General features: G+C 35.9%; 1 long non-coding RNA gene across 4 annotated transcripts in view; it reads left to right on the plus strand.

The window, feature by feature from the left end:
- Positions 1–25,130, plus strand: part of LOC145512748 (uncharacterized) — a 630,718-nt gene that overhangs the window by 353,408 nt on the left and 252,180 nt on the right. For all 4 annotated transcript variants that reach the window (XR_014058734.1, XR_014058753.1, XR_014058750.1 and 1 more), the window contains one exon: positions 21,058–21,311. This is a non-coding gene — a long non-coding RNA (uncharacterized LOC145512748). The remainder of the gene's footprint in view (positions 1–21,057; positions 21,312–25,130) is intronic.

Here is a 25,130-nt window from a genome sequence, read left to right on the forward strand (position 1 = left end):
GCACGAGATGTAAGAGACCCGGGTTTGATCTCTGGATCAAGAAGATACCCTGGAGTAGGAAATGGCAACCTAATCCAGTATTCTTGCCTGGGAAATCCCATAGACAGAGGAGCCTTGCAGGCTACAGTCCATGAGGTCGCAAACAGTCAGACACAACTGAACAACTGATAGCTTTTGTTGCACCAAAGTGCTATATTCATTGCCTCATCTGTGCCTTGACTATCCTGCAAGTATTCGAGCTTGAGGAGTGCAGGCAGAACTGGGTTTGCCATTGCCCTCTTGGACATCAACTTAATGTCAGACAAGGAGGTGATGCTCAACAGAAAATGGCAACTGTTCAATGTCATTGTCTCCCTGACTTCTTATTAAAGAGGCACTCAGTAGACAACCGGGACTGCTGGCTTGTAGGTTATTACTTTAAACTTTTTTTTCTTCCTACCAACACCTGGGGGTCTCTTCTGCTCCTTCCTTTTCTTTCTTCTTCTCTCCCTGACCAAGGCCTTATCCTAACTTAGACAGGTCAAAGGAAAAGAGGATAGTAATTACTAATATTAAAATCCACAGAAAAAGTAAAGGAATGGAAAATATGTTAGATCAGATATTTGCAAATGGTGAGAGAGAAAAATGCATATTGCTGGATACACCCCAGGGAAGATGAGACATGTTGTCTGGTATCAACCCATAATAGCCATACATGTCCCAAGAATCATTTAATTGAGCCCATTGGCCATCCCCACTCAATAGGAGTCTTTTAATGAAATAATATGTAATGACACTTCCTTACAGAAAGACATGCTTCTTGACTTGTGCAGGGATAGGGGCACAGGGAAGATGGAGATAGGTGGGGTGGGTCATGTTGCAGCTGCCTTGCATACCTGGGCCAAGATGATGCAAGCTGAGAGACTGAGGGAAGGATATTTCACAACTAGTTTAGTGCTCAGACTCTGAGAAGCGCTTTCATTGTTGTTGATAAATGAGAAACGAAAGGGCAAACAAGCTCAGCAAATGGAGAAGCAGCAGTTATAAACACTAGGGTCTCTGAAATATCCCATGGAAATACTTAACTTTTGTACCTTTGTGTTGGCTTGTAACCTTTCATTAGAAACAGAAATGCCATGGGATCAGTGCACAGCTATTTATAGGCTGTGATCCAACAGCCTTTCATATCATCCTAGAGTTATAGACTACTCTGTGGAGCAGTCATTTTTGATGAGGTCATCAAAAAGCTCTAGTTATACCAATCAAGCCAAAAAATAATAATAATAATAAAGTAAACTCAAGTGGATAATCCCTAAAGCAAAAAGAACTAACTTTGAGATGTATGGGATCCTACATTTCCCATCTTCCATAAACTGGAATTTCCCTTTAAGGAATTGGATCATACATTATAATTATTATTGGCAAAAGTGGCCAGTGGGAATGAAAGCATTAATTTTCTTCAAAAATCAAACACCTCGGGTTTGTTTGAAAAAAAAAAAAAATGCTAAGAACTGAAGCCTCTATCTCTCTTTTACTGAGCACTGATGGGAAGAGAACTGTTAAGAAAAGTTATCCTCAGCAAATTATCAGTTGCTGAATTACGAAACTAGAGAAATTGGAAGCAGCTCTAGCTCTGGGTCTATTTCCCTTCTCCCACACCAAAATGGAATCTTAAGTGAAAAATTGCAGCATCTCCACCCTGTAATGAAATGTGCAGAAGAAATGAAAAACGCATTACTTTACCCCATGTGTATGTGCTACATCATTACACCACTGAGAATGTTTCACTAATGATACAGAACATATGGGGGTCTTACATAATGAACTACAATGAGGTACATTAAAAATATATATGAGTTTAATTTAATATATTTATTTAATTGATTACCAAAAAAAAACCCGTTTATCAGACAGTCTCATAAGACTTCTGTAGATGGCTATTATTCCCATTGGTGGAGTCCAGGCTTTGTGTTATTGTGAGGTTTACACCAGCATGAGTAGAAAGGGATCTAGTTAGCCACAATGAAGGATATCCTAAGGTCCAAAATTATGTTTGTTTTAATGGTTTGGGTGGTGAGTTCATTCTGTTCATGTCATCTTTTGAGTCTTGGTTCTAACTCTGGGCAAAGTTCTCTGGTTCAGTTTATGTTCCCATTTATGACAATCATTTTATTTCTCCCATAGGTTGTTGCCCTTTCTCTTCTTTCTCGCCAACAACAACAACAAAAATGTGTTGGAAATATTTCAAAAGTTGCCATCCTAGTGCCACAGAGATATAAAAATATAATTTGATAGAGATATTAATGCTTTTTAATATAGGATATAATTAGATTTTACATCCTTCAGGAAGTGGGAAGCAGTAGCTTATAGTTAGTATTGGATGGTCAATGTTTAGATTCAGATATCTCAGTTTTTCATGGGATCTAAATCGAAACTGTTCGTTCAGCTTTATTTGTGTAGTATGACTTCAATCTCTAGTATTTTTAAGACAGTGAAACTTAGGATTTCAAAGAAGAAGAGAAAAAACTTTATTTTCTTTGGTCCTGATATTTGTATAAGGGTATTCACATTTATCAACAGGTTGCAATAATTCAGAAATTTCACCTTAGCTTAAAACTCAGACTAAAACTCAATTTTCTGTTATAATAATTTTGTATAACCCCTGTTACATCTCAATTTACAGAAATAATTAGAGCAAATTAGATCACAGGAAAGTTTAATTAGCCAGGCATAGTTTGGAATTAAAGTTCATTTTCTGTGAAAATTAGAAAAGCTTGAGTGCTTGGTTCTTCATTGTATAATGATTTAGCATCATACATCAAAGGCATCCTGGGCAAGTGAGGGTGGGGCAGTGGCCTGGTGTGTGATGTCCCCACTGACTCAGAACTGAATAATGCCATGAAAGCTGAATAGTCAAGAAAGAGGAGCCCTGCAAATTGAGACCCAGTTATTTCCAGTGCATTAAGCCCAGGCTAAAATGTCCTGCAGGGGCTTCGCTGGTGGTGCTAGTGGTAAAGAAACCACCTGCCAATGCAGAAGGCACAGGAGATGCAGGTTTGATCCCTGGGTCGGGAAGATACCCTGGAGTAGGAAATGACAACCCAATCCAGTATTCTTGCCTGGAAAATTCCTTGGACAGAGGAGCATGGTGGACTACAGTCCATTGAGCCTCAAAGAGTCAGACACCACTGAGAAACTAAGCACAAAATTTCCTGCATTCAATAATGCATCTGTGATTTCACATTACAGCTATGGTTTGTTTTTTTTATTTTTTTAAAATCATCCTTTTGGGAATTCCCTGGTTGTCCAGTGGTTAGTACTCACCATGGGCCAGGGTTCAGTCCTTGGCCAGGGAACTAAGATCCTGCAAGCTGCACAGCATGGCCAAAAAAAAAAAAATCAGTCTTTTATTTCTGTATCGTATCTGTTGGAAGTCATAGGATAGTGTTTTTATCTGAATATTAGTATCTATATATTTAGGTGTGGGAATTATATTTTATGCATAAAGGAGTAACTTCTCTGATTTTTACATTCACTATTGTGCTTTAATTTTTCTAACATTCATATTATAGTGCTTTCTAGAAAAGCGATATCCAGGCAAGAGTACTGGAGTGGGGTGCCATTGCCTTCTCCGTAATCTGGACTAAGGTAGGCAATTAAGGTCTACATTTAAAGCCTGATGGTTCAGCTGGTAAAGAATCTGATTGCAAGGCAGGAGTCCCAGGAGACATGGGTTCCATCCCTGGATCAGGAAGAAAGTGGCAACCCACTCCAGTATTCTTGCCTGGAGAATTCCATAGACAGAGGAGCCTGGAAGACTACAACAACCCATGGAGTCGCCAAGTGTTGGACATGGCTGAGTGACTAACACTTTAAAGCCAGTCTCAAATCTCCAATCTTTCAAGAAGCCTCCCTGAACTCTCAGTTTGTCTCCTCTTCCCACTTATAATATGCCTCTCATAGTCTGCCTTGATTTAAAGTTCCTTATGCATACTACCCAACCTCTTGTAAGCCAGGGGCCTTCTAGCATTCATCTTTGCATATGCTACAGCTCTTAGTACAGGATTTTGTCTATAGTATGTGTTCAATAAATACTTATTTTACTGATCATTAATGTGAAGGTCAGTAAGCAACAGTTAGAACTGGACGTGGAGCAACAGACTGGTTCCAAATAGGAAAAGGAGAATGTCAAGGCTGTATATTGTCACCCTGCTTATTTAACTTATATGCAGAGTGCATCATGAGAAACGCTGGGCTGGAGGAAGCACAAGCTGGAATCAAGATTGCTGGGAGAAATATCAATAACCTCAGATAAGCAGATGACACCACCCTTATGGCAGAAAGTGAAGAAGAACTAAAGAGCGTCTTGATGAAAGTGAAAGAGGAGAGTGAAAAAGTTGGCTTAAAGCTCAACGTTCAGAAAACTAAGATCATGGCATCCGGTGGGGAAACAATGGCAACAGTGGCTGACTTCATTTTTCTGGGCTCCAAAATCACTGCAGATGGTGATTGCTGCAATGAAATTAAAAGATGCTTACTCCTTGGAAGGAAAGTTATGACCAACCTAGACAGCATATTAAAAAGCAGAGACATTACTTTGCCAACAAAGGTCCGTCTAGTCAAGGCTATGGTTTTTCCAGTAGTCATGTATGGATGTGAGAGCTGGACTATAAAGAAAGCTGAGTGCCAAAGAATCGATGCTTTTGAACTGTGGTGTTGGAGAAGACTCTTGAGAGTCCCTTGGACTGCAAGGAGATCCAACCAGTCCATCCTAAAGGAGATCAGTCCTGGGTGTTCATTGGAAGGACATGTTCAACATCATGTTGAAGCTGAAACTCCAATACTTTGGCCACCTGATGCGAAGAGCTGACTCATTTGAAAAGACCCTGATGCTGGGAAAGATTGAGGGCAGGAGGAGAAGGGGATGACAGAGGATGAGGTGGTTAGATGGCATCACTGACTCGATGGACATGGGTTTGGGTGGACTCCAGGAGTTGGTGATGGACAGGGAGGCCTGACCTGCTGAGGTTCATGGGGTCACAAAGAGTCAGACATGACTGAGCGACTGAACTGAATGTGAGGAACTATTTATTATTCAGACTACATGGTTCTGAAACACATCTGCGTGCAGTGAACGCCTTTGAATTTCTTCTTTCAGTGAAGCAGAATAGAGAGTAGTGACCAGCTTGGAAACTCATACTGGAAGAAGCCCCCAGCTCAGGGCTCAAATGTTCACCACCACCTGTTTCCCTTGACATATCTATCCAGCTCACTCAGACACCAATTCCACTGTGGAAAGCAGGATTCACACTAGCCAAAAATCATGTTAAATCAATATTTTGAATCATAAATGGAATTCTGTCAAACATAGAATTTGGCAGATCATACAGATCAGCCATGAAATTAAATTTGACTTTCCCTGAATATGGTGGGTCATCTCAGAAACTTCTTACACAAGCAAGTTTAAATATAGTAAAGATTTACTCACTACAAAAATAACTAAATGCTTTGTTTGTAATTTATTCTCAGATTAAGAATATGAATCTTTTACTTTGACCAAGTATTTTTTTTTCCTGTGTCTTTTCTAGTTACTGTAGCATAATATTCTAACCATGATCACAGGTTCCCATCAAAATAAATAACTTTTTAATTTAGTTTTTTTAACTAGTTTTATTCATCCATTTCTCCCACCCCCCTCAATCCCGCCGCCAACTTCTAGCAACCATTAACCTTTTCTCTGTATCTCTGAACTTTTCATTTTTAGATTCTATATATGAGAGGGATCATATAGTATTTGTCTTTCTTTGTCTGACATATTTCACTTAGCATAATGCCCTTGAGATCCATTCATGTTGTCACAAATGGCAAGTTTTAGTTCTTTCTATAAACAAATAATGTTTCATTGGGCATACACACCAGAGTTTCTTTATCCATTCATCTAATGATGGACACTTAGTTTGTTTCAGTATCTTAGCTATAGTAAGTAATGCTGCAGTGAGTATGGGGTGCACATCTTTTTGAGCCAGTTTTCTTCAGAGAAAATCCCAGAAGTGGAATTATTGAATAATATGATAATTCTGCTGTTTTTTTTTCTTTTTATCTTTTGAGGAAACTTCGTATTGTTTTCCATGGGCTTCACCGGTTTCTCAGAAGGTAAGGAATCTGCCTGCAATGCAGGAGACCGAGGTTCAATCCCTGGGTCAGGTTGGGAAGTTCCCCTAAAGAAGAGAATGGCTACCCACTCCAGTATTCTTGCCTGAAGAATTCCATGAACAGAGTAGCCTGGTGGACTGCAGTCCATGTGGTCACAAAGAGTCAGACACAACTGAGCAACTAACACTTTCACTTTCATATTGTTTTCCATAGTAGCTATAGCAACTTACATTCCCACCAACACTGCACGAGGATTTCCTTTTGGCCATATCCTTGCCAATGCTTGTTATTTCTTGTCTTTTTGATATTAGCCATTCTAACATGTGTGAGATGACTTACTGTGGTTTTAATTTGCATTTCCCTGGTGTTTACTGCGGAGAAGGCAATGGCACCCCACTCCAGTACTCTTGCCTGGAAAATCCCATGGACGGAGAAGCCTGGTAGGCTCCAGTCCATGGGGTCGCTAAGAGTCGGACACGGCTGAGCGACTTCATTTTCACTTTTCCCTTTCATGCGCTGGAGAAGGAAATGGCAACCCACTCCAGTATTCTTGCCTGGAGAATCCCAGGGACGGCGGAGCCTGGTGGGCTGCCGTCTATGGGGTCGCACAGAGTCGGACACGACTGAAGCGACTTAGCAGCAGCAGCAGGTGTTTACTGACATTGAGCATGTACCTTTCGAGTTCCCGTTGCCCTTCTGTATGTCCTCTTTGGAAAATATCTATTCAGATCTTCTACTCATTTTTAAACCAGCTTGCTTGTTTTTATTTTTAAATTTACTTTTTTTTTTTTTTACAGCTGAATAATACAAAAGTTATTTATCTGTTTTGGATATTAGCCTCTTACTAGATATGTGATATAAAAATATTTTAATAGGTTGTCTTTTCATTTTGTTGTTTCTGAAGCTTATTTTGGTGTAATCACACATGTTTATTTTTGCTTTTGTTGTTTTTCCTTTTAGTGTCATATCCAAAAAACATCACTAAGTTCTATGTCAGGGAGATTCTACCCACATTTTCTCCTAGGAGTTTTATGGTTTCAAGTCTTACATTCAAGTATTTAATTCATACTAAGTTAATTTTAGTGTGTATACAACACAAACTTATACAAAGATAGAGGTCGAGTTTTATTTTTTTGCATGTGGCTGTCCAGTTTTTCCAATACCATTTATTGAAGGAATGTCCTTTCCCAGTTGTATATTCTTGGCTTTTGATCACAAATTAATTTACAAAATATGCATGTGTTTAATTTGGGGCTCTCTCTGTTTTGTTCCATTGATCTATATGTCTGCCTTTATGTCAATACCATACTGTTTTATTAACTATTAGCTTTGTAGTATATAGTTTGAAATCAGGGATGTGATGCCTCCACATTTTTTCTTTCTGAGGATTGCTTTGGCTCTTCAGAGTCTTTTTGTGTACCATACAAATATTAGGATTATTTGTTCTATTTTTGTGGAAAATGCTGTCAGAATTTTGATAGGGATTGCATTGAATCAGCAAATTGCTTTGGGTAGTATGGATATCTCAAAATCATCGATTCTTCTAATCCATAATCATGGTATCTCTTTCCATTCCTTTGGTATTCAATTTATTGCATTAATGTCTTATAGTTTTCGATATACAGGTCTTTTACTTCTTTGGTTAAATTTATTCCAAGGTATTTTATTCTTTCTTTTTCAGTTGTAAATGGAATGTTTTTCTTAACTTCTCTTTCTGATAGTTCATTATTAATGTATAGAAATGCGGCAGATTTTTTACTTACTGATTTTGTATCCTGTAACTTTACTGAATTTGTTTATTAGCCTTAACAGTTTTTTGATGAAGTTTTTAGGATTTTCTATATATACTATTATGTCACCTGTAATTAGTGATACTATGTCACCTATAATTAGTGAGAATTTTACTTTTACTTTCTAATTTGTGTTCCTTTCACTTCTTTTTCTTACCTGATTGCTCTGGCCAGGACTTCCAATACCGTGTTGAATAAAAGAGATGAGGATAGTTATCCTTGTTTGTTCTTGATCTTAGCAAAAAAGATTTAGCTTTTCACTGTTGAGTATTATATTAGCTGAGAGCTTTTCATATTTGGCCTTTATTGTGTTGAGCTTAGTGACTAAACAATAACAAATGTTTCTTCTATATCCACTTTGTTGAGAGTTGTATCGTAAATAGATGTTGAGTTTTACCAAATCCTTTTCCTGCTTTTATTGAGATAATCATATGATTTTCATCCTTCACTTTTTTAATATGGTATGTCACATTGACCGATTGAAGACGCTGAACCATCTTTGCCTCTCTGGAATAAACCCCACTTGATTATGGTGTATGATCCTTTTAATATATTGTTGAGTTTGGTTTTCTAGTATTTTGTTGAGGATGTTTTCATCTGTGTTGATCAGGGTTGTTGGCCTGTAATTTTCTTTTCTTGTGATATCTTTGTCTGGTATTGGTATCAAGGTAATCCTGGCCTCATAAAATTAGTTTAAAAGAGTTGGCTCTTCTATTTTTCGGAAGAATTTGGGTAAGATGGGTATTAAATCCTCATTAAATGTTTGGTAGAATTCACTAGTGAAGCCATTTGTTCTTGGACTTTTATTTGTTGGAAGGTTTGTGATGCCTGATTCAATCTCCTTACTAGTAATCAGTCTGTTCAGATTTTCTGTTTCATGATTCAGTCTTGGTAGGGTGTGTGCTTCTAGGTTGTCAAATTTCTTGGCATGTAATTGTTCAGAGTAGTCTATTATGAGGGCTTCCCTGGAGGCTCAGACAGTAAAATCTGTCTGCAATGCAGGAGATCTGGGTTTGATTCCTGGATTGGGAAGATCCCCTGGAGGAGGGCATGGCAACCCACTCTAGTATTCTTGCCTGGAGACTCTCCATGGACAGAGGAGCCTAGTGGGTTATAGTCCGTGGGATCCCAAAGAGTCAGACATGACTGAGTGACTAAGCACAGCACAGCACAGTCTATTATGGTCCTTTATGTTTCTGTGGTATCATTGTAATGTTTCATTTCTAATTTTATTTATATGTTGTTCTGCTTTTCTTTTTCTTGGTGAGTTTAGCTAATGGCTTCTCAATTTTATTTCTCTTCTTGAAGAACCAGCTCTGTTTCACTGGACTTCTTTCATTCGGTCTCTTTATAATTCTTCTCTAATGTTTTTTTATTTCCTTCTTTCTATTAACTTTGGGCTTTTTTTTCTTTCTTTCTTTCTAGCTCCTTGAGGTGTAAAGTTAGACTTTTTGTTTGAGACTTCTTTCTTGTTTCTTGAGGTTAACATTTGTTGCTATGAACTTCCCTCTTAGAATAGCTTTTGGCACATTCTAAAAATTTTGGTGTACTTTCATTTTCATTTGTCTCAAGGTGTTTTAAAATTTCTCTTTGACTTTTTCTTTGACTTGCTGATTGCTCAGTAGCATGTTATTTAATCTCTGCATATTTTTTCTTTAATCACTGTTGCATAAAATTCTAATGATGGCCACTGGTTCACATCAAAACATAAATATTTTATGGTTCTGAGGAGCAAGTTTTAATTTTGGAGCATAGTTAATATTAATATGTAATTAATAAAAATATCTATCATTGTCAGACTAGTTAAGAGAGATTGTAGTATAATTGACTTTTATTAATCATGAGAAAACAAAGGCATAGAAAATTTGCAAGAGTCACAGAGCAGGGGTAGTGTAATGTCAGATGCATGTCTTTTTCTTCTGTTGTTGAGATGTTGAGCCATACCATCTGTCTGTGAGTCTATTTATTATATGAAACTGGTTTACCTATCATGTCTTAAGCAGAGTCCTGAGTTTCCCCTAATACATTTCATTTGTCTCTGAAATGTTTGTAGAAATATTTGAGTATTATGTCTGATATCATAGGAATTTGAAATGCATCAAATAAAATGAAAGCACATTGGAAAAATAGGAACTTCAGTGACCTTCTCATTTTACCAATAGGTTTAGTGAATTTGCCATACATTTAATAAGAATTTATGATCTAAATAACCCCTCCCACTTTATCTAACTCATGGAATTTTGACTAAAAGTACCATTGAGTTATACAGCTTAAATGGGTGATATGAATTTATGGTATGTAAATTATATTTCCATAAAGGTGTTAAAAAATAAGTATACATCCTGGATTGCTGCAAATGAATAAACATAAGCAAACAAACATAAATTGTTTAGAAAGCCACCCAGATTTAGCAATTCAAAGTATTCTAGACCAAAGATTTGAATGCTGGAAGAGAGTTGGTAACTCCTGGTAGCAAAAACTAGAGGCCCAAAAGAGTTGTGTAATCTGGCCAATATCTCACAAGAGAGTTAAAGGCAAAAGCAGATTCTGAAGTCCATTCTCTTACACAGATGAGAGCAAAACTTGTTATTTTGGATTCTTATAAATTCACTGCATTGCCCCTGTTTTCCATGGTCTATACATTTTCTAAAGTTTATGACCTCTCAGTCATATTGTAGTCATATGCTTAAAACATTCAGATCACTTGGTACTGGCCCTAGAACCTAAAAAGTACCTAAATGAAAACAAGACTGAGTCTAAATAAATATTTCTGTGAGAAAGGAAGCAAATACTTCCTTCTCCTTTCCTTGAAAAATGAAAGTGAAAGTAGCTCAGCTGTGACCGACTCTTTCTGACCCCATGGACCATAGCCTGCCAGGCTTCTCTGTCCATGGAATTCTCCAGGCAAGAATACTGGAATGGGTAGCTGTTCACTTCTCCAGCGAATCTTCCCAACCCAGGAATTAAACCCAGGTCTCCCACATTGCGAGCAAATTCTTTACCATCTGAGCCACCAGAGAAGCCTTTCCTTCATTCTTATTTAATTAACCTTATCATTCATTTTTTTTATTTTAAGCTATTCCAAGTCATTTTGGGGACTGGGTATAAGCAAATTTGAAATTTCAAAAATGAAATTTCATAAAATGAAATTAACGCCAATCATAAACTTGGTGTTACATTGCCTACCCTGTTGATTTTCTCTGAAATCAAATGTTGAGGATACTTAATAGTATTAAATCTGCATTAAAGACTGGCAACAACTTCCTGTATGCTAGAAGCCATTTTTGAATGAAAGCTTTTTGAACTTTTATCTGTAAACTAAAATAGATCACTGTATTTGAATCTATTTCATTGTACCATATTGTGAATGAATTTACTATAAAGGAAGAATTTTTTTTAACTTTTATTACTTATGTGTGCTATGTGCTACATTGCTTCAGTCGTGTCCAACTCTTTGCGACCCCATGGACTGTTGCCCCCCCAGGCTCCTCTGTCCATGGAATTCTCCAGGCAAGAATACTGGAGTGGGTTGTCATTTCCTCCTCCAGAGTATCTTCCTGACCCAGAGATTGAACCCTCATCTCTTACATCTACTGCACTGGCAGGCAGGTTCTTTACCATTAGTGCCACCTGGGAAGCCCTTTATTTTATTTTTGGCTGTAGGTCTAATTTCACTTTGAGAATTTGTATTTGCAGCCAAATGAAATTCATATTTGCAATAAGAAAGATGTGCTTCATTATTTGAAACAATAGCCCATTTTTATGGAGAGACACTAAAGAAGACTGAAATTAATGGAGAAATGCTTCATGTTTCAATGTAGAAAGAGAATTCTTCAGAAAGTAATTTCTAGGTTTAATTCAATTTTATTTTAGCTCCTAAAAAGTTTTTTTCCCTTAAATTTGATATTTTTAAGTTGACATGAAAATATAAGTGATACTAGACAAGAAAATAAAGGGCAAAATTCAGAGGCAAAGTTATATATAATTAAAAAACATTATATAGCTATAATAATAAAAATATGTACTGGCAATGAAAATAAAAATGGAAAACAGGGGAAAAAGACATATTATTGTATGTATGTGTTTATATATATATATGTGTGTATATATACATGTATATATATGTGTGTATATATATATCTATGAATTCTTTATTATTTTGGCTGGGCAGCTTACAGAATCTTAGTTCCCTGACCAGGGATCAAACCTGTGCCTTCTGAAGTGGGAGCATGAAGTCTTAACCACTGGACTGCCAGGGAAGTTCTGATATATACTAGAATTTAAGTGAAATGGAAAAATAAAAGAGTTGCATCCTCTGGAATTTGCCTGAACTAGCAGGAGAATAAATATTGTCTTTCAAACCCTGCCCAACATCTTCTCCTTTTCTGCTTATAGAGCTGTTGGTCAGATATTAATTCAACCAAAAAATTTAATACACAATATTTGAAGCCATTTTAAAGACAAATTCAGATTCAAAAGCTCTGCTTGCTCTTTGTAAAGCTAAGGCCATGGGGTCAAGTTTGACTTCCCTTTGGTTATGAATGTGGTCTTAAGAAGAGGACCCTGATATAAGTATAATATTTGAGTGCAAGTGGTTGATTTGGGAGGTAATCCTAGGAAATACTGGCAGGGGAATGGAGAAATAAGACAGGGAAGGAAGGTAGCCAAGGAAGTTTTTGTTATCAATTACCTTATCACTGTGGGCAAATGGAACCTGATCTTGCTGGAAAAATCTGGGAGCTGGTGTATAACATGCACCTGGACTCGTCTGCTCCAACCTGTCAAGGGTAAGAGAACTTGGGTAATTACACACCAGTTTTTTGTTGAGGGATGCTTGACTGGGAAAGGGGCAGGTATTAATCTCTGGGTAGTTCCAAACTTCTGCTCCCAAGGACCAAACAATTTTGGTGGCCAAATAATGCCTCAGACAATAAATCCAGGTGCTGGCAGTTGGAAGTCAGACCAGTAAGCACTGAAGGGTTAAAGGCAAAGAGGTATAGATGAAGAACTGGCAGTATTCTGCTAGTATTCAAAAACCAGTATTCTGAACATTTATTTTGCATAGCAAAGATATCAGACTTTTTAGTCTTCCTGTGATAACCTGAACTGAGAAAAGGTGGTGAAGGATGGTTGATAATTGCTGAGCTTGGAAAAGACATATAACAGGTGAGAGAACTCAGTAGGGAGAAAGCAAACTTGGCATTTGGCCAGTCTAAGGAGACATCATCCTGACAGTGATTGGAGGATGCCATTTTAGACACAATGTTATTTTATAATGAATCTGAGAGTGTTTCCCCTTCCATCTTCAATTATCTCCAAACTTTCGGTAAAAATCTTCTATGTGTAATAGTCCTGTGTTAGCAGTGCCTTGAGAAGTAAAGATGAAGGAGCTGTGTCTGTGCTGAGAATGAAGCTGTGCTGAGTGGTGATGAGATGGTTATGGAAGTGGTTGGCAATTGAGCAAGTTTGCTATGAGAGATGAATACCCAGAGAATGTAACTCTCCACAGGAATCCCTGGAAATATCAGGAAGACTGCTATTAATGAGATTTTATGTAGATTTTATTTTAAAAAAATAATCCCAGAAAGGTATAGAACTGGATTCTGTCTTTAATTAAAATTTAAATATATTGTTCCTTATAAATTTTTGCATTAGTTTTGATTTTTTTTGAAATATTGCATCAAAATATTATTTATCTTGATTATTGATGTATTTTTAGTGCCCCCTCAAATTTTACCCTACAGATAAATTCCTCACTCATCTCACCCAAGTCCTAAGTCTCAACATGGAGCTATTTAGGTCATCTGTGAAAGATAGTATATAAATTACTGGAGAAAGAAAATGGTGTTGGGAGAATTGATTTAGCTATTGAAGAAAATATAACCTAAATTCATTCTTGGTAGCAAATAAATTTTAGAGTAAAGTGTAAAATGAATAAAATTAAAATGTAAGAAGATAATATTAAACATTAGGATATGGAAAGAATTCCTATGCCTATCAAAGGTAAAAACTACAAAAATATGCATAACTGAACTGAATAAAAATTTAAAACTTCACTCTGTTTCAAAAAATGTGAAAGGTAGACAAGGAAGAAAATTTACAACAAATATTTTGAAAGGACTAAATCATTAATATGTTAACTTGATTTTGGAAAAGTAATTTTGAAGTTTGAATAAAGATCCTTAGAACTGTCTGTACTTCTTAATACAGAAGTCTTACTTCTAAGAATCTATCCTTATGACATTGAGATGTGGTCAAAGGCTTATGTATAAATGTAATATTATGTAGGATTATCAGCAACAACAAAAATTTTTGAAAGAATCCAAATATCAGAGAATACAAAGATGGATGAAGTAGTTATCACTCTAACCACGGCAGAGTGATAGGATGAAACATACAAATATAAAAAATATGCTTTTAAAGAATATTTAATCTGGTCTTGAGCTGCAGCAGTGTGTCCACATGGCTAGGGATGGCATAGCAGAGGAGGAGCCAGGAACATATGTTTGAGTGGAGATCATTGCTATGGGGGATACAAATGACTCAAGGACAGAGGCCCTTCTTCTAAAATTTTCTGTATTTTATATTCTAGGTTCTGTGCAAGATTGTTAAGGAGGGGAAATAAAAAGTGACTTAAACTGTATTCCTATAAAACCCTGGAGAGTGAGTTTCTATGTAAAATGTGATTTGATTTAGAAAAACAAATATATATCACACAAGATATATAATCTCTTAGTGATGGGATTATGAGTGATTTTCATTTTCCTATTTATACTTTTTAGTACTATATTTAAGAATGCACTCTTGGAGCAAAGGGTTTTTGTATCTCAGCTTATCACTTTGACATATTTTCCAGATGTTTATGAAAATTTTTTTTCAAATAAATGTTACAATTTTTTGCCTTAGGGACATACAGACCTCAAAAATGGAATTCTTTTTCTCAGTAATTTTCATATTTTAATAATAGAAAGCTATATATGTAAAAAAGGCAATGAGAGGGCAGAAGTATATTCTATGCTATAGCAAATATCATGACAGATAACTGTTTGAAATGCACTTAAAGATAATTGATTAGAGATCATTTTCTGTATTTCTAAAATGTTCAGTATTCACTCACTTCTGTATGAAGCCACAAATTGTAGCATGAACACTGAACTGAATATCAGGGGACTGACGATCCAGTATTCCTTCTATCACTCCCATCCAAGAGATCTTGGCCACTGTTAGCTACCTTGGATTCTAAAAGGAAGGATTTTCTGTAGCTATTTATTGATTTTTGTTTGTATCTCTTTGAAATATTTGCAAATATGAATCTTGGTAGAATACATCTTTGGATCTGCCCATTTAGAGCTTACAAAATACATACCAACCAGTGATTGTATTTTATTCAATTCCTGGTGTCTTTGAAGCTCGGGACATATATAGTCAGAAGAGAACCAACCTCAGTATCTAAAAAAGCAATGGATTTTTGGTCTGGGCAAATGGGAAGTAATCTCCCTTTAGAAGATTTTATATACATACACGTACATGTGTATTTATGTATATATAACTAACTTTTCATGTAAAGATGATTGATGGTATTTTTCTTTTTTCAGTTGATGGTATTTTAATGAGCATTTTGATTCTAGGCATGCCATGGACTCAGGAACTGACAGCAAATGTACTTTACGAATAACAATGAATTTAGTCAGCACAGTACCATCGTGTCATTTGCTCAATGGGAATATCCAATGCTGTACCACAAATGTTAAATTGCTCTCCCTTAAAGGAGGTGACATCATGTAAGAAATTCAAATCCAGTATTAAATGATTCTTTTTTCTTTTAATTTCAAATGCAGCATCCCTGCCCTGCTTTTTCTGTCATGAGTTGGCTTTCATCTTGGCTCCCTGACTCAATGAACTTTGTGAATCACTGGGTGCTGCTTGCTATTTGTTCAAAAGATATATTGACTAGCAGACTCATATATTTTCCCTGTATTTACAAACAAAAAAGCAAATATACAGAAAGAAGAAGGAATCTTTAAAAATGTTATTGAAAAATTATCATTTTGTTTGGGCACAAAGATGAATATCCTAGAGCTGTGAGCTAAGGAAAAGGGGAGTGACCTAAGTGGCACACTTTGTATATGATGCCACCTTTCAGAAGGATTTCATTTTCATGCCTAGGAGACAAGCATCTTAAAAAAAAAAAGCTGGCTATTGCATATAAAGTTTAGAGAATTGAGTATTGTCTACTAAAGCAACAAGATTTACGAGAGACGTCGGGCTCAATTGCATTAGGGAAAAAAATGATTTCAAAAAAATCGCTTCCTTGCCTTTTAAAATGAAAACCATCTGCAATGAAAAATTTAAAATGATAAATCTTCTCCTTTCACACTGCTACTGATAAATGGTTAGTTTTTTTTCCCCTCCTTTTGAGAGGGACAGAATAGAAATATAGGAGTATGTGATCTTTTTGTACACAGGTCTTTTATTAAATATCTGTATACTCTTTGTGGAACTTTTAATAAGATTTTAAGTTTATTATTAATGAATGTTATTGTTATCTGATATTATGAGAGCCATTGCATGGAAACTCCAGACTATAACTTTTAGAGTTGACATTCAACAACATTTGACCTCTCTTATCTACGAAAAATGTCTTATTCTGTCCTCATAGTGATTTAAATCCATAGGGCATATTTAAGTCAAGATCTGGTCAATGTAAAATTTTAGTCAATTTACACAAGTTTATATTTATATTTTATGTTAAACATCCAATGATAGATACTTTTAACAATACACTATACTTTTCATGGTGATAAAAATCTACAAATCTCAGCATTTATTCAAATTATAAAAGAAAGAAAAAAATGCCATGATTATTATGTATTCACATACACATGGGTGTGAGCACACACACACAGAAGGAGGGCAGTGACTGAAGTAATAAAGCTGCATGTTAGCCTCTTTTTTTGTTTGTTTGTTTGGTTGATTCTCTACTATAAAGGCATTTAGGCAAGTGTGTACATTGTTTCATTTTACCCAAATCCTGACAAAGGGTGAGAACCTAATAAGGGGCAATGACTAAAGTCACATAAAATCATTCTGTATATTATGTGACTCTCAGTTTATTAATCTAGAGTGCACTAAATCTCATCTGGCTTACTGTGAAGCAGTAGTGAGTACAACTACCTCTAATGGTGGTTTCTCTCCCTTTCCTCAAATACAGGAGCACCCAGGCTCCTTTGGAAACATGTGAGTTTAATTGGAAATTCTGGTACCTACTTTACTAGTCATAAACCAGGTAATTGTTTCCTAATGCAACCTGGCAGTGCCATTGAGGGCAGATTATACAGAGCTGCCATCCTGAGGTGTTCTAAACAAGTGACAAATCATTAACAGCAAGTCTCTGGATCTCTGTGAGTGAGCTCTGTGGCTGCTACTGGAGGGAAACAAGACCAGAGAGGAGCGAGGGAGATCTGAGTAGGCAGGAGCTGCTGCATTAATGACTGGCATTGCCAGCACTGTGTGCTGGGGATGACTGTGGCATCTTCACTTTCACCTTCTCCTCAGAGGTGTTGCTATGGGTACCATCTCAGAGGTGTCACAGGAAAAAAGAGCAGGAGGTAGACTGATGAACAAGATAAAGTAAAGGATATGCAACAGCATAGCACTATGAAGACATCCTTCCCATACAAACGAGTGAATTGCATACTTCGATAGGGATCCATTAAATATGGAGGATGGCAGACAGGAGAGTGGGTTGAATTGTCAGCAAATGACAAATATAAGGTGCTTTGGAACTATTTTATGGCCTCAATTATCCACAAGATAATAGTAGTACTGGACCTATATCATTCAGGGTACAATCCTTTGTCACTAAAGTAATTTATGAGACCCTGGGAATTGTATGCATGTGTGGTATATGGGTATTTTTGTGATATGGAAAGACTCGGGAAAGCTGTTCGTTATTTTAAAGGCTATGTTTTTCCGCACTCTTTTCAAACTCCTGCTCCCTCCCATGATCAGAGATTCTCTGAAGGTGCCAACTCCCTAGCATTTTGACTCTGAAATTAAACATCATTGTAAGTTTCCCTCCTGCAATATGTTAATCACCATCAGTCTAATTCTTTCTCTTTCTCTCTGTAATATGTTAGCCTTTGAATAAAAGTCAGGAAAAAATTATTAGGAGCATTTTAACAAATTGCAGCATTTCAATGATTATGTCACAGTTGTCAGATTCCTTCCTTGCAGAGTTGGAAAAGTGACATTTTCTTAGTCTCCCAAGTTTATTTGACTTATTAAAATAGCATAAACAATGTTGAGGTAGAAAACAGATTTTTCTACAAACCTTTATTGTTGTGTTATAATCAAAGAATCCAACCATGTATATATTTATAGGGGACTTAAAAACATTCTGGTGGAAATGCAGAGCAACTTCCCTTCATAGTTTGTTTGGAAACTCAAAGTTCATATTTTATGGGTCATGTGACATTCAGCCTTTCCAAATTGGCTGGAATAGATTCTGTAAAGATAGAGCTAGAATTTTTGTTATCTTTTTGTTTTCTTCCCTTTCCTTTTATTTATTATTTTACTTTTGCTCTCCCAGTTTAAAATCATGGTAGTTTCTCAGAATGTCAACCAAAATAACATTCATAATCTGAAACCATTGCCTATTATTTTCACACATATATCATATAACTGTCATTGGAAACCATATTCTGGGGTGATTTGACCAAACTCTAGGGAGGCTATTGCAGATACTTTTCTATAAAAATATGTTTTTACTAAAATCATACAAAAGGACCCTTAACCCTGACCCTACTGCATATTTATTTTTTGTTGGCATCAATTTACTCAGGCACAGAAACAGAAGAAGTTCTTAGAGAAAGATCAGGTCCTAACTTTCAGACACTTCTCTCTTTCTGGCTCTAACTTAAGGTATAGATGGTTGTTAGAACTAGAAACAGATATTTATGGGAAAATGAAATTGAATTTGACTAAGCAGGAAGAGCTAAGACAGATTAGGAAAAACAGAGTAGACTTAGTCTTTATTCATTAATTTGTTCATTTATTCAACATTTAAGAAACAGCTGTCATGAACAAGGTACTATACTTGGCAGAGAGAAACAAAGACAAATAAAACACAGACCTCTCCCAAGGAGCTTGCATCTAGAGGACACAATCTTGAAATAGCTTATTCTATAAAGCTGTGAGTAGTGTGTATATATACCAGTATGATCTGAAATGTCTAGAAATGAGTGAAGTAGTGAGTATATAATTCACAGAAGGACTTCCAGTGCTCAGTCACTCAGTTGTGACTGACTCTTTGTGACTCCGTGGACTAGAGCCCGCCCGACTCCTCTGTCCATGGAATTTTCTAGGCAAGAATACTGGAATGGGTTGTCATTTCCTTCTCCAAGAACTTCCAGAGTGTCAAATAAAAGAATTATTTAGTTTTCAAAGGCTTTTATGTATAAAAAACAACTTGAAGTATTAAACACTAGATAAGCACAATGAAGGTAGAATACAAATTATTACTATACAGGGTATATGGGAGCCAATGTAAGGAATGTGATTGGGAAAACCTTGGGATAGATCTGAAATTTGGGGACTTTGTTACCTGCATACTATTATTTCCATCTTGAAAAGAAAATGTTCTTTGTTAAAAGTCATTAATTATTTCTATGAATTATGACATTATGGCAAGTAAGCTTCAAGAGGTTCTTATAGTCAGTCATTGGTTTCCTCGGTGGCTCAGTGGTGAAGAATCTACATGCAATGCAGAAGATGCAGGAGATGTGTCTTCAATCCTGGGTCAGGAAGATCTCCTCAAGGAAGGCATGGCAACCCATTCCAGCATTCTTACCTAGAGAATCCCCACAGAGGAACCTGGTGGGCTATGGACTGTAGGTTCACAAAAAGTTAGACACAACTGAAACGACTAAGCAAGCATAGTCAGTTGTGGGTTTGTACTATGTGATCTGGGCTTCCCAGGTGGCACTAGTGATAAAGAACCCACCTGCCAATGCAGGTTAGACAATAGAGTCGTGGGTTCAGTCCCTAGGTTGGGAAGATCCTCTGGAGGAGGGCACTGGCAATCCACTCCAGTTTTTTGTCTGGAGAATCCCATGGACAGAGGAGCCTGGCAGCCTACAGCCTATAGGGTCGCAAAGAGTTGGACCGGGCTGAAGTAACTTAGCACGCACACACTATATGATCTGAACATTTGCTATAACAGAGTTTCTTAAAATCAATTATTGTTTTTTATTATAAAGTTCAAAATAATTTTCCTTCCAACTATGATGTTAAGTTGCATCTAGTCCAACAAGAATATTATTGAGGTGGAGTTGCTTTGAAAAACTCAATTGTTAATCAGTTATCTTAAATTTTATCACTAAATTTGGCGTTTGGGTTTTGAATTTCTCTCACTTCCCAATATTGGAAAATTGTCAGGAGATAGTATTATAGAAACATTTGGAGTAATATAAAGTTACTAGCTCAGCACTTGTGCTTACTGAAGAATTAATAATGCCACCTGTCATTATTAGTGACAATAAAAGTCACACATCGTAAATCTTGCAAGATAGCTAGAGGCCATCAAGTTATCCTCCTTATACTACAAATTTTAGTAAATTTTAGAAAATTATCCAACTGATTTAAGAGTAGAATTTAACATATTTACAACCTCTGAATATATTACAAGGTGATTACAAATTGCTTTGGGATTTTTTTTTTTTAATACTCAGAAAAAAAAGGTTAGCTTTTACTACAATGTAAAATTTAGAGTCTTCATTGAAATATGTCTTCAAGAAAGCTGCTAAATTTTTTTATGAAACCATTAAATATATAAACACTTGAAAGGACAGTGTCTCTCTATATACATACATATGTATATATATGTGTGTGTATATGTATTTATACATATTTATATAAAGCATGCATGAATACACACTCTTATATTTATCTGTACATATGTCTGTCCCTACATCTGGAAGAATATATTTGCATTTGTAGAGTTGGTCCAGTGTTCATATCCAAATGCAAATTTGACTCTTTGAAGCAAATTTTTAAATTTGCATCTCTTTCTTTCTCAGTGGTTTTGCCAGTTGGTGTATTTCTTTGCTTATTTCCACTTTTTCTTCCTCTGCAGCATCCCCCATGAAGTGGCGCTGAAAGATCACGTTAGCACAGTTCCATGATGTGAAATACCACAAGTCTGCAATTTTTCGGTCTTCAGAGCAGCGCTGGGTTGAGAGGATGGAAATCTTTCAGTAATTATACCAGTTTGTATTCGTCTCACATTTGGGACCAAATACAAATCCGATCCACTCTTTCTCTCTGTGAATATTCATAAAAAACAAAGTGCCAATTCTGGGCTAATCATGTATGGAACCAAACATGTTGGTAAGTCCTAAGTATATACTGTATGTATGTATACATAAGAATATATATATTTATATACAGTAATTTTGCTTGTGTCCTCCTCTGTGAAATTTGTTTGTTTAGTATAAGGGCTGCTGTTATAATGTGTTAATAAGCTGCTGAAAGCTTGGCACCTATTACTTGAAATGACAGCTATGTTAGAAGCCTATTAACACTCATAGCAGCAGCTCTGCAGCTACTAGAAATGAATTTCAAAGAAGGTAAATGAACAAAAGCAATTTATGTCTCTAAGGAAAGCAAATAACATGCCCAGAACCATATATATGTATATATGTGTGTGCGTGTGTATATATATATATATATATATATATATATATATATATATATATATAAAATGTACAGTATATAAAATTAAAAAAAAGAAACCTCTTCCAATAAAAGACATAGCAAAAGAGAACTTTGGAGAAAGGAAAACTGCTAAAACATTTCCAAACAACCTTGAAGACATAAATGTTAAAGATATCAAGCATAACTTCCTCCCTTTCTTTCTATTGTATTTAAACTAGAACCATATCAAACTTAGTTATAGGAATAGAACTGTATAGGTAGAGGAAGTACAGTTTTCTCTCCATGAGAAAAATTTAAATCATCTAGATTTAGCTTGAACTTTTTCTTAGTCTCTGAACTTAGAAGGATACCATTTGTTATTGTTCTCTGAGGCAGGGCACTTTATGAGTCAGTTCACCCTGTCTTTGAAGTATTTTACTTACTTTTCACTGCCAGTGAAATTTTACAAGATGGCTAAAAGTCCTGGTTGAACCTTAGTCATAGTAATAAAAATGTGCTAAGTTAGATTGGGAGCAAATTTATTTTACGATACAGTATATGTGTGTGTGTGTATGTATGTTGGGAAGGTTATATTGCTGATGTTGGAGAGAGGCTAATTCCATCATTTTAGGCTAAATTTAGATTAAACTATCAATATTTTTAAGCCTTGCTTTCGAAACCTAGTAACAGGAGAAACATCACAAGACTTTTACATTTCAACTTACACACAAAAATTAGAAATTTTAGACCACTTTCAGAGTTTGTATAAAACTAACAGCCAATGGTTATAATAAGCAGCTTCATCCCTAGAGTAATTTACATTTTTACTTTTATATCTTTAATATTAGGATTGCAATGTCTTGGGTACATAGTACTACTATCTTTGAATTCATAGCACCGACTTTGTATTATCTGTGTATTGATCCTCTGCCCTCTAAAAATAAGTCTTGAAAAGTCTTTTGGAGTTATAGAAAACAAATGTTTACTCTAAAAATCTATGCAAATGTAAACTCAAAACCATTCTCTGTATGCACATGCATGTGTTCATACACTAATAAGCCTTAAGATTGGGACAGATTATTGTAATGACAGAGGAAAGAAGTGAGAAGAAAGGCAGTTCTTTCATCACTGAAACTCATGACAAAATATGCTTTAAATATTGTCCAAATAGAGTTTCAGTTTTCTAGGTAGGGAGTCACTATAAAAGTCCTTTGAGACAGTAACTAGAAATGCTCTTACTTTAAGTTACATTAACCAAAACCTATGTTTACCTGGCCCTCTTATAAAGTCAACAGTACAATGACAACTGATGCTCATTATGATTATCCTTGGGGCTTCCCGGTGGCACTAGTGGTAAAGAACCTGCCTGCCAATGCAGGAGATATAAGAGACTCTGGTTTGATCCCTGGGTCTGGAAGATCCCCTGCAGGAGAGCATGTCAATCCATTCCAGTATTCTTGCCTGGAGAATCTCATGGACAGAGGAGCCTGGCCGGGTACAGTCCATAGGGTCACAAAGAGTCAGACACGACTGAAGCGACTTAACGTGCACACATGATTGTCCTAAACAGACTTCAGCAAGGTAAATTTTTGCCTTTCAAATTACTAATAGTTTAATTATGCCCAGTCTTATTAGTATACAATGATTTAAAAAATGGATTCTAACAACTTAAAAATATACAATTTGTGTATGCTATGATATAGATAGGAGAAGGAAATGGCAACCCACTCCAGTATTTTTGCCTAGAGAATCTTGTGGACAGAGGAGCCTGGTGGGCTGCTGTCCATAGGGTCGCAAAAAGTTGGACATGACTAAGGTGACTTAGCATGCATGAATCCATTGGAGAAGGAAATGGCAGCCCACTCCAGTATTCTTGCCTGGAGAATCCCAGGGGCAAAGGAGCCTGGTGGGCTGCCGTCTATGGGGTCGCACAGAGTCAGACATGACTGAAGCGACTTAGCAGCAGCAGCAGCATGATATAGACAGTAAATCTACTATTTAGAGTAATTGAATAACCCAAATATCCTACTCCATCTCTAGTAGAGAACAGGCCAAACTTAAAATGAATCTGCATTTATTGGAGTTTCTAAAGACTTATATTCAGAAATGCCAATTACCAGTCATTTATGAACTGCCCAATATTATAATCTTCTGAAATTATCTATGAAATAGAATCTGGCCATTCAAACAATAACATCAAAAACAAGGATTGTGTAACATTAACATTTCCAATAGTAAAAATTAACTTTATTATTTTATTTTTTTAAATAATTACTTTAAGACTTTTATTAAAAATATAACACGTATATGGAAAAATTTATAAAGCAAATGTGTATCATTCAATGATTTACCATGAAGGAAACACCCGGGTGGTCACCTGTCACATGAAATATCAACTAGCACCTTAGGAACTTCTTTCCAATCACTGCCTTCCCTCTGCCTCCCATCATGGTAATCACCATCCTTACTTTTTTCCCTTTAGTTTTATCACCTAAAGTAAAAGTTTAGTTTTATCTGTTTTTTAAACTTACATGGAGAAAATCATACATGTAGATTCTCTTGTGTCTGGCTTCCTTATGAAGGTTTTCATGTTGCTGTAAGAACTGTATAGTATTTTATTGAATAGATGGATTTTGGGTAACTTCCAGTTTTGGATGATTTCAGACAATGCTGCCTTAAACCTTTTACATGTTTCCTGGAACCCTTGTGCATGCACTCTTGTTGAGTAGGTGTCTATATGAAGAATTGCTGAGATAAGATATCAGTTCAGTTCAGTTGCTCAGTCGTGTCCGACTCTTTGCGACCCCATGAATCGCAGCATGCCAAGCCTCCCTATGCTCAATTTAAGAAGATAATGTTTATCTGTTTTTCAAAGTGGCTGTACCAATCAATTTACACTTCTATTGGTAGTATTAGAGAGACATGATTTTTCTACTTCGTTGTCATCATTAGTTATTTTTAAATTTTTAAAATAATAGTCATTCTTGTGGTGTCTTATTGTAGTTTTAAGTTCCTCTTCCCTTATTAGTAATGGGGTTGAACACTCTGTATGTATTGGCTTACTCTTTGTGAATGGCAGATTTTTTTCTTTATTGGTTTGTCACAGTTATCATTTTTTAAAGTTTTGTAGAGGAGTCTATTAGTTATGTGCCCTAGATATTCCACTGTATGGTTTGTCTTTTTACCCTTGAATTAGTGTATTTTGATGAACAGGTAATCTATTCAAATTTTTACAAATTTGGTCACTATTTTTAGAGGTAATTTTTCTAGATATTCTATTTAATCCAAATTTTCAAATTTATTGCCATGACATTGTTAATATCTGTAGCATCTATAGAGATGTCAGTTTTAAATATTGATATTGGTTATTTATGCCTACCATTCTTTTAATTTTAATCTGTTTTATCAGGGTTTATCAATTTTATTAGTCTTAAAAAACAAATTTGATTTTGTTGATGTTCTCTATTATATGTGTTTAATTTGCAGTTTCTCCTCTTTTCCTTACATACTTTC

The sequence above is a fragment of the Giraffa tippelskirchi genome, chromosome 7 (assembly GCF_054371585.1).
Source record: "Giraffa tippelskirchi isolate mGirTip1 chromosome 7, T2T-mGirTip1v1.2.pri, whole genome shotgun sequence".
In the NCBI taxonomy this organism is placed as follows: Eukaryota; Metazoa; Chordata; class Mammalia; order Artiodactyla; family Giraffidae; genus Giraffa; species Giraffa tippelskirchi.